Below are 10,000 nucleotides of genomic sequence, written 5' to 3'. Positions count from 1 at the left end.
AAAGCCAACCAAATGGCAATTTAACCGAGGGACATGCATTTCGCAAGGCAACTTGTACAATTACCCGAGGGACATGGCATGCTTGCCAAGGCCGTGGCTTGGCATGCTTGCCAAGGCCGTGGCATGACATGCTGCTGGCCAAGGCCGGGGCATGCCATGCTGCTGGACGAGGCCGTGGCAAGGCATGCTGATGGCCGAGGCCGTGGCAAGGCATGCTGATGGCCGAGGCCGTGGCGTGGCATGCCATGCTGCTGGACGAGGCCGTGGCAAGGCATGCTGCTGGCCAAGGCGTTGGCATGGCATGCTGCTGCTGACCAAGGCTTGGGCTTGCCATGCTGCTGGCAAAGGCCGCGGCATGGCATTCTGCCGGCCAAGGCCGCGGCATGGAATGCTGCCGGCCAAGGCTTTGCCATGCCATGTTGCTGGCCAAGGCCGTGGCATGGCATGCTGCTGGCCAAGGCCGTGGCATGACATGCTGGCCAAGGCCGGGGCATGGCAAGCTGCTGGCCAAGGTCGTGGCAAGGCACGCTGCTGGCCATGGCCGGGGCATGGCACGCTGCTGGCCATGGCCGTGGCATGACAAGCTTGCCAAGGCCGGGGCATGGCGTGCTGCTGGCCAAGGCTTTGGCATGCCATGTTGCTGGCCAAGGCTGTGGCATGGCATGCTGCTGGCCAAGGCCGTGGCATGACGTGCTGGCCAAGGCCGGGGCATGGCATGCTGCTGGCCAAGGCCGTGGCATGGCATGCTGCTGGCCAAGGCCGTGGCATGACATGCTTGCCAAGGCCAGGGCATGGCATGCTGCTGGCCAAGGCTTTGGCATGCCATGCTGCTGGCCAAGGCCGTGGCATGACATGCTTGCCAAGGCCAGGGCATGGCATGCTGCTGGCCAAGGCTGTGGCATGGCATGCTGCTGGCCAAGGCCGTGGCATGACATGCTGGCCAAGGCCGGGGCATGGCATGCTGCTGGCCAAGGCCGTGGCATGGCATGCTGCTGGCCAAGGCCGTGGCATGACATGCTTGCCAAGGCCCAGGGCATGGCATGCTGCTGGCCAAGGCTTTGGCATGCCATGTTGCTGACCGAGGCTGTGGCATGGCATGCTGGCCTAGGCCAACGTGCCACCGCCACCACCGCGGGCCGCCACTCGACGCATCCCGTGCTTGGCTATGTAGTTTCGATGCCACAAGCCAATGCCACAAGCCAAGCGATGGCATGTGCCAAGCGCCCGCCTAGGCATAGGCGTGGCCTGTGGCCTGGCCATGCTGGCCAGCCTTAAGGGAGGTGCCCCCCCCTTATAATAGCCTGTTAAGCCCTTTTCAATCTGGCAGGAGGAAACACCAAGCATGTTCGAGGAGTCATAATGGGGTTTTTTTAAAAAGTAATGGTTTTTTGCCAAAACTTTCAACATGAAAGTTGTAAGAAATAATTTAATACACCATAAAAAAAATTATAAAAAAATATTTGGCCACCGGAATATTTTATTTTAATTTATTTCAATTTTAATACTTAAAAAATAATAAAAATTACTAAAAATACTCAAAAAATTCTACAAAAATTCCAACAATTATAAGATGAGGCACTAGTAATTATAGTAATTTTTTTAATTATTTTTTTTATTTTTTATTTATTTTATCATAATTTTTATGAGTAAATAAATAATTAAAAAGCCCGACGAACGTGCAAAAACTCTTAGAGAAACCGAGCAAGCATCGGATAGCTCGAATGCAAATAACAAGCGCAACAGGCAACTTCCGAGGGACATACTTTTCCCAACAAGCTTCCACTGGGGAAAGCACTAGCAACGTCTTCGCAAGTCAAAGGCAACCAAACGGCTATTACCCGAGGGACATGCATTTCGCAGGGCAACATATACGTAAGTCAAAGCCAAACCAAATGGCAATTACACGAGGGACAGGATTGCTTGCCAAGGGCGTGGCATGCGATGTTCTAGCCCAAGGCCAAGGCACGCCACGCTGCGGGACAAGGCCGTGGCAAGACATGCGGCTGGCCTTGGCCTTGGCATGGCATGCCACTGGCTTTGGCTAGGCTGCGTTGGCCTTGGCATGGAATGTTGCTGGCTTCGGATGGGCTGCCTTGGCCTTGGCCATGGCCTTGGCATGGCATGCTGCTGGCCTTGGCCGTGGCATGGCATGCGGCTGGCCTTGGCCTTGGCACGGCATGCTGCTGGCCTTGGCCTTGGCATGGCATGCTGCTGGCTTTGGCTGGGCTACCTTGGCCGTGGCATGGCATGCTGCTGGCCTTGGCCTTGGCATGGCATGCTGCTGGCTTTGGCTGGGCTGCCTTGGCCGTGGCATGGCATGCTGCTGGCCTTGGCCTTAGCATGGCATGCTGCTGGCTTTGGCTGGGCTGCCTTGGCCGTGGCATGGCATGCTGCTGGCCTTGGCCTTGGCATGGCATGCTGCTGGCTTTGGCTAGGCTGCCTTGGCCGTGGCATGGCACGCTGCTGGCCTTGGCCATGGCATGGCATGCTGCTGGCTTGGGCTGGGCTGCCTTGGCCGTGGCATGGGATGCTGCTGGGCTGCCTTGGCCGTGGCATGGCATGCTGCTGGCCTTGGCCTTGGCATGGCATGCTGCTTGCATTGGCTGGGCTGCCTTGGCCGTGGCATGGCATGCTGCTGGCCTGGGCCTTGGCATGGCATGCTGCTGGCTTTGGCTGGCCTGCCTTGGCCGTGCCATGGCATGCTGCTGGCCTTGGCCTTGGCATGGCATGCTGCTGGCTTTGGCTGGGATGCCTTGGCCGTGGCATGGCATGCTGCTGGCCTTGGCCATGGCATGGCATGCTGCTGGCTTTGGCTGGCCTGCCTTGGCCGTGGCATGGCATGCTGCTGGCCTTGGCCTTGGCATGGCAAGCTGCTGGCTTTGGCTGGGCTGCCTTGGCCGTGGCATGGCATGCTGCTGGCCTTGGCCTTGGCATGGCATGCCGCTGGCTTTGGCTGGGCTGCCTTGGCCGTGGCATGGCATGCTGCTGGCCTTGGCCATGGCATGGCATGCTGCTGGCTTTGGCTGGCCTGCCTTGGCCGTGACATGGCATGCTGCTGGCCTTGGCCTTGGCATGGCAAGCTGCTGGCTTTGGCTGGGCTGCCTTGGCCGTGGCATGGCATTCTGCTGGCCTAGGCCTTGGCATGGCATGCTGCTGGCTTTGGCTGGGCTGGCTTGGCCGTGGCATGCCATGCTGCTGGCCATGGCCTTGGGGCTGCTGTTCTTATCACTAGACGTGCGTTGCGTGCGAAGGCGTGCAAAGGCGTGCGCGACCATGCGCGCAACACGCGCACCGTGGTCAAAAGACCACGCGCGCGGTATTCGCACAGGCCACGCTGCCCACGCCGCGGGCATGCCAGGCCAGGCTGCCCTGGCCGGCTGCATGCCAGGCCGCCCAGGCCGTGCGCATGCCATGCCGTGCTGCCACGGCCGGCTGCATGCCAGGCCGCCCAGGCCGTGCGCATGCCATGCCGTGCTGCCCACACCGCGGGCATGCCAGGCCGGCTGCATGCCAGGCCGCCCAGGCCGTGCGCATGCCATGCCGTGCTGCCCAGGCCGGCTGCATGCCAGGCCGCCCAGGCCGTGCGCATGCCATGCCGTGCTGCCCAGGCCGGCTGCATGCCAGGCCGCCCAGGCCGTGCGCATGCCATGCCGTGTTGCCCAGGCCGTGCTGCCCAGGCCGCGGGCATGCCAGGCCGGCTGCATGCCAGGCCGCCCAGGCCGTGCGCATGCCATGCCGTGCTGCCCATGCCGCGCGCATGCCAGGCCGCCCAAGGCCGCGCCCGAGCCGCCCAAGGCCGCGCCCAGGCCGCCCAAGGCCGCGCCCAGGCCGCCCAACGCCGCGCCCAGGCCGCGCAAGGCCGCGGTCCAGGCCGCCCAAGGCCGCGGCCGAGCCGCCCAAGGCCGCAGCCCAGGCCGCGGTCGAGCCGCAGTGCATATAACCCAAGGCCGCAGCCCAGGCCGCGCCCAACATGGGGCGTACCTGACACTGCCTGGCCCTGGGCAAGGGAGGTGCCCCCCCCTTATAATAGGCTGTTAAGCCCTTTTCAATCTGGCAGGAGGAAACATCAAGCATGTTCGAGGAGTCATAATGGGGTTTTTTTAAAAAGTAATGGTTTTTTGCCAAAACTTTCAACATGAAAGTTGTAGGAAATAATTTAATACACCATAAAAAAAATTAAAAAAAATATTTTTTTACCGAAAATATTTTATTTTAATTTATTTCGATTTTAATACTTAAAAAATAATAAAAATTAATAAAAATGGTCAAAAAATTATGGAAAAATTCCAATAATTAAAGGATGATTCACTAGTAATTATAGAAATTATTAAATTATTTTTTTCATTTTTTTTTATTTTGATTTTTTTTGCCAAATAAGGGCTTTAAAAATTTGAAAAGCTCAAGAAAAATTGCAAAAAAATAGGGAATGACATTTAGAATTGATTGTAGTGCATTTTTAATTGTGTTGCACGGTTTGGGTAAGATTATAAAAGAATCATGTTCAAAAAGATCGATCAAGGCGGTGGCATGCCATGGCCTTGGCCTTGGCCTTTGCCCGCGGCCTTGGCCTTGGCCTTGGCCATGCCTTGCACAGGGACTTGGCCTTGCCCACTGCCTTGGCCTTGGCCTTGGCCTTTGCCCGCGGCCTTGGCCTTGGCCTTGGCCATGCCTTGCACAGGGACTTGGCCTTGCCCACTGCCTTGGCCTTGGCCTTGGCCATGGCATGGCATGCTCGCCGAGGCTGTGGCATGCCTTGCTCTGCTAGCCAAGGCCGCGGCGTGGCATGCTCGCCCAGCCCGTGGCATGCCATGCTCGCCCAGCCCGTGGCACGCCATGTTGGCCCAAGGCATTGGCATGGCATGCCGGCCAAGGCATGCTGGCCAACGCTGCACAAAGCGGTGCCATGGCATGGCATGCTGACCAAGACCGTGCCATGGCATGCTGGGCGAGGCCGTGGCATGGCATGCTGGCCGAGGCCGTGGCTTGCCATGCCGCCACGGCCGTGGCATGCCGGGCAACGGACCGGCATGGCCCAGCCCGTGGCACGCCATGTTGGCCCAAGGCATTGGCATGGCATGCCGGCCAAGGCATGCTGGCCAACGTCGCGGCACGGCGTGCTGGACAAGGCGGTGCCATGGCATGGCATGCTGACCAAGACAGTGCCATGGCATGCTGGCCGAGGCCGTGGCAAGGCATGCTGGCCGAGGCCGTGGCTTGACATGCCGCCACGGCCGTGGCATGCTGGGCAACGGACCGGCACGGCATGCTGGCCGTAGCGGTGGCACGACATGCTGGCCAAGGCAGTGGCATGGCATGTTGGCCAAGGCTAAGGCATGGCACGCCGTGGCAAGGCACGCTGGCCAAGGCAGTCGCAAGCCATGCGGGCCGAGGCCATGGCATGGCATGCGGGCCGAGGCCGTGGCATGGCATGTTGGGCAACGACTTGGCAAGGCATGCGGACCGAGCCCGTGGCATGGCTTCCGGGCAGAGGCCGTGGCATGGCACGCCGGCCGAGCCCGTGGCATGGCATGCGAGCCGAGGCCGTGGCATGGCATGGCATGCGGGCCGAGGCCGTGGCATGGCATTCCGTCCTTGGCATGCGGGGCAACGCTGTGGCATGGCATGCGGGCCGAGGCCGTGGCAAGGCATGTTGGCCAAGGCCATGGCATGGCCCGCTGGGCAACGCGGTGGCGTGGCATGCTGGGCAACGCCGCGGCAAGGCATGCGGGCCGAGGCCTTGGCATGGCATGCGGGCCGAGGCCGTGGCATGGCATGCGGGCCGAGGCCGTGCCATGGCATGTTGGGCGACGCCGTCGCAAGGCCTGCGGGCCGAGGCCGTGGCATGGCATGTTGGGCGACGCCGTAGCAAGGCATGCGGGCCGAGGCCGTGCCATGTCATGTTGGGCAACGTCGTAGCAAGGCATGCGGGCCGGGGCCGTGGCATGGCATGTTGGGCAACGTCGTAGCAAGGCATGCGGGCCGAGGCCGTGGCACGGCATGCGGGCCGAGGCCGTGGCATGGCATGTTGGGCGACGCCGTCGCAAGGCATGCGGGCCGAGGCCGTGGCATGGCATGTTTGGCAACGCCGTGGCAAGACATGCGGGCCGTGGCATGGCATGGCATGGCATGCGGGCCGAGGCCGTGGCATGGCACCTTGGGCAACGTCGTAGCAAGGCATGCGGGCCGAGGCCGCGGCATGGCATGTTGGGCGACGCCGTAGCAAGGCATGCGGTCCGAGGCCGTGGCATGTCATGCGGGCCGAGGCCGTGGCATGGCATGTTTGGCAACGCCGTGGCAAGACATGCGGGCCGTGGCATGGCATGGCATGCGGGCCGAGGCCGTGGCATGGCATGTTGGGCAACGCCGTGGCAAGGCATGCGGGCCGAGGCCGTGGCATGTCATGCGGGCCGAGGCTGTGGCATGGCATGCGGGCCGAGGTCGTGGCATGGCATGTTGGGCGACGCCGTAGCAAGGCATGCGGGCCGAGGCCGTGGCTCGACATGTTGGCCCAGGCTAAGGCATGGCACGCCGGGCAACGCGGTGGCATGGCATGCTCGGCAACGCGGTGGCAAGGCATGCGGGCCGGGGCCGTGGCATGGGATGTTGGGCGACGCCGTAGCAAGGCATGCGGGCCGAGGCCGTGGCATGGCATGCGGGCCGAGGCCGTGGCATGGCATGCGGGCCGAGGCCGTGGCATGGCATGTTGGGCGACGCCGTGGCATGGCATGCGGGCCGAGGCCGTGGCATGGCATGTTTGGCAACGCCGTGGCAAGACATGCGGGCCGTGGCACGGCATGGCATGCGGGCCGAGGCCGTGGCATGGCATGTTGGGCGACGCCGTAGCAAGGCATGCGGGCCGAGGCCGTGGCATGTCATGCGGGCCGTGGCCGTGGCATGGCGTGCGGGCCGAGGCCGTGGCATGTCATGCGGGCCGAGGCCGTGGCATGGCATGCGGGCCGAGGCCTTGGCATGGCATGCGGGCCGAGGCCGTGGCATGGCATGTTGGGCCACGCCGTAGCAAGGCATGCGGGCCGAGGCCGTGGCTCGACATGTTGGCCAAGGCAAAGGCATGGCACGCCGGGCAACGCGGTGGCATTGCATGCTGGGCAACGCGGTGGCAAGGCATGCGGGCCGAGGCCGTGGCATGGCATGGTGGGCAACGCCGTGGCAAGGCATGCGGGCCGAGGCCGTGGCATGGCATGCGGGCATGCGGGCCGAGGCCGTGGCATGTCATGCGGGCCGAGGCCGTGGCATGGCATGCGGGCCGAGGCCTTGGCTCGACATGTTGGCCAAGGCTAAGGCATGGCACGCCGGGCAACGCGGTGGCATGGCATGCTGGGCAACGCGGTGGCAAGGCATGCGGGCCTAGGCCGTGGCATGGCATGTTGGGCAACGCCGTAGCAAGGCATGCGGGCCGAGGCCGTGGCATGGCATGCGGGCCGAGGCCGTGGCATGGCATGCGGGCCGTGGCCGTGGCATGGCATGTTGGGCGAGGCCGTGGCATGGCATGCGGGCCGAGGCCGTGGCATGGCATGCGGGCCGAGGCCGTGGCATGGCATGTTGGGCGACGCCGTGGCAAGGCATGCGGGCCAAGGCCGTGGCATGTCATGCGGGCCGTGGCCGTGGCATGGCATGCGGGCCGAGGCCGTGTCATGGCATGTTTGGCAACGCCGTGGCAAGACATGCGGGCCGTGGCAAGGCATGGCATGCGGGCCGAGGCCGTGGCTCGACATGTTGGCCAAGGCTAAGGCATGGCACGCCGGGCAACGCGGTGGCATGGCATGCTGGGCAACGCGGTGGCAAGGCATGCGGGCCGAGGCCGCGGCATGGCATGGTGGGCCACGCCGTGGCAAGGCATGCGGGCCGAGGCCGTGGCATGGCATGCGGGCATGCGGGCCGAGGCCGTGGCATGTCATGCGGGCCGAGGCCGTAGCATGGCATGCGGGCCGAGGCCGTGGCATGGCATGCGGGCCGAGGCCTTGGCTCGACATGTTGGCCAAGGCTAAGGCATGGCACGCCGGGCAACGCGGTGGCATGGCATGCTGGGCAACGCGGTGGCAAGGCATGCGGGCCTAGGCCGTGGCATGGCATGTTGGGCAACGCCGTAGCAAGGCATGCGGGCCGAGGCCGTGGCATGGCATGCGGGCCGAGGCCGTGGCATGGCATGCGGGCCGTGGCCGTGGCATGGCATGTTGGGCGACGCCGTGGCATGGCATGCGGGCCGAGGCCGTGGCATGGCATGCGGGCCGAGGCCGTGGCATGGCATGTTGGGCGACGCCGTGGCAAGGCATGCGGGCCGAGGCCGTGGCATGTCATGCGGGCCGTGGCCGTGGCATGGCTTGCGGGCCGAGGCCGTGTCATGGCATGTTTGGCAACGCCGTGGCAAGACATGCGGGCCGTGGCAAGGCATGGCAAGCGGGCCGAGGCCGTGGCTCGACATGTTGGCCAAGGCTAAGGCATGGCACGCCGGGCAACGCGGTGGCATGGCATGCTGGGCAACGCGGTGGCAAGGCATGCAGGCCGAGGCCGTGGCATGGCATGGTGGGCAACGCCGTGGCAAGGCATGCGGGCCGAGGCCGTGGCATGGCATGCGGGCCGAGGCCGTGGCATGGCATGCGGGCCGAGGCCGTGGCATGGCATGCGGGCCGAGGCCGTGGCATGGCATGTTGGGCGACGCCGTAGCAAGGCATGCGAGCCGAGGCCGTGGCTCGACATGTTGGCCAAGGCTAAGGCATGGCACGCCGGGCAACGCGGTGGCATGGCATGCTGGGCAACGCGGTGGCAAGGCATGCGGGCCGAGGCCGTGGCATGGCATGGTGGGCAACGCGGTGGCAAGGCATGCGGGCCGAGGCCGTGGCATGGCATGCGGGCCGAGGCCGTGGCATGGCATGCGGGCCGAGGCCGTGGCATGGCATGCGGGCCGAGGCCTTGGCATGGCATGCGGGCCGAGGCCTTGGCTCGACATGTTGGCCAAGGCTAATGCATGGCACGCCGGGCAACGCGGTGGCATGGCATGCCGGGCAACGCGGTGGCAAGGCATGCGGGCCTAGGCCGTGGCATGGCATGTTGGGCAACGCCGTAGCAAGGCATGCGGGCCGAGGCCGTGGCATGGCATGCGGGCCGAGGCCGTGGCATGGCATGCGGGCCGTGGCCGTGGCATGGCATGTTGGGCGACGCCGTGGCATGGCATGCGGGCCGAGGCCGTGGCATGGCATGTTGGGCGACGCCGTAGCAAGGCATGCGGGCCGAGGCCGTGGCATGTCATGCGGGCCGTGGCCGTGGCATGGCTTGCGGGCCGAGGCCGTGTCATGGTATGTTTGGCAACGCCGTGGCAAGACATGCGGGCCGTGGCAAGGCATGGCATGCGGGCCGAGGCCGTGGCTCGACATGTTGGCCAAGGCTAAGGCATGGCACGCCGGGCAACGCGGTGGCATGGCTTGCTGGGCAACGCGGTGGCAACGCATGCGGGCCGAGGCCGTGGCATGGCATGTTGGGCAACGCCGTGGCAAGGCATGCGGGCCGAGGCCGTGGCATGGCATGCGGGCCGAGGCCGTGGCATGTCATGCGGGCCGAGGCTGTGGCATGGCATGCGGGCCGACGCCGTGGCATGGCGTGTTGGGCGACGCCGTAGCAAGGCATGCGGGCCGAGGCCGTGGCTCGACATGTTGGGCAAGGCTAAGGCATGGCACGCCGGGCAACGCGATGGCATGGCATGCTGGGCAACGCGGTGGCAAGGCATGCGGGCCGAGGCCGTGGCATGGCATGTTGGGCAACGCCGTAGCAAGGCATGCGGGCCGAGGCCGTGGCATGGCATGCGGGCCGAGGCCGTGGCATGGCATGCGGGCCGTGGCCGTGGCATGGCATGTTGGGCGACGCCGTGGCATGGCATGTTTGGCATCGCCGTGGCAAGACATGCGGGCCGTGGCATGGCATGGCATGCGGGCCGTGGCATGGCATGGCATGCGGGCCGAGGCCGTGGCATGGCATGTTGGGCAACGCC

This window comes from Camellia sinensis, chromosome 14, assembly GCF_055761805.1.
Source record: "Camellia sinensis isolate YWXY chromosome 14, ASM5576180v1, whole genome shotgun sequence".
Lineage (NCBI taxonomy): Eukaryota > Viridiplantae > Streptophyta > Magnoliopsida > Ericales > Theaceae > Camellia > Camellia sinensis.
The sequence above is the reverse complement of the archived record's forward strand: the minus strand, read 5'-3'. Positions refer to the sequence as shown.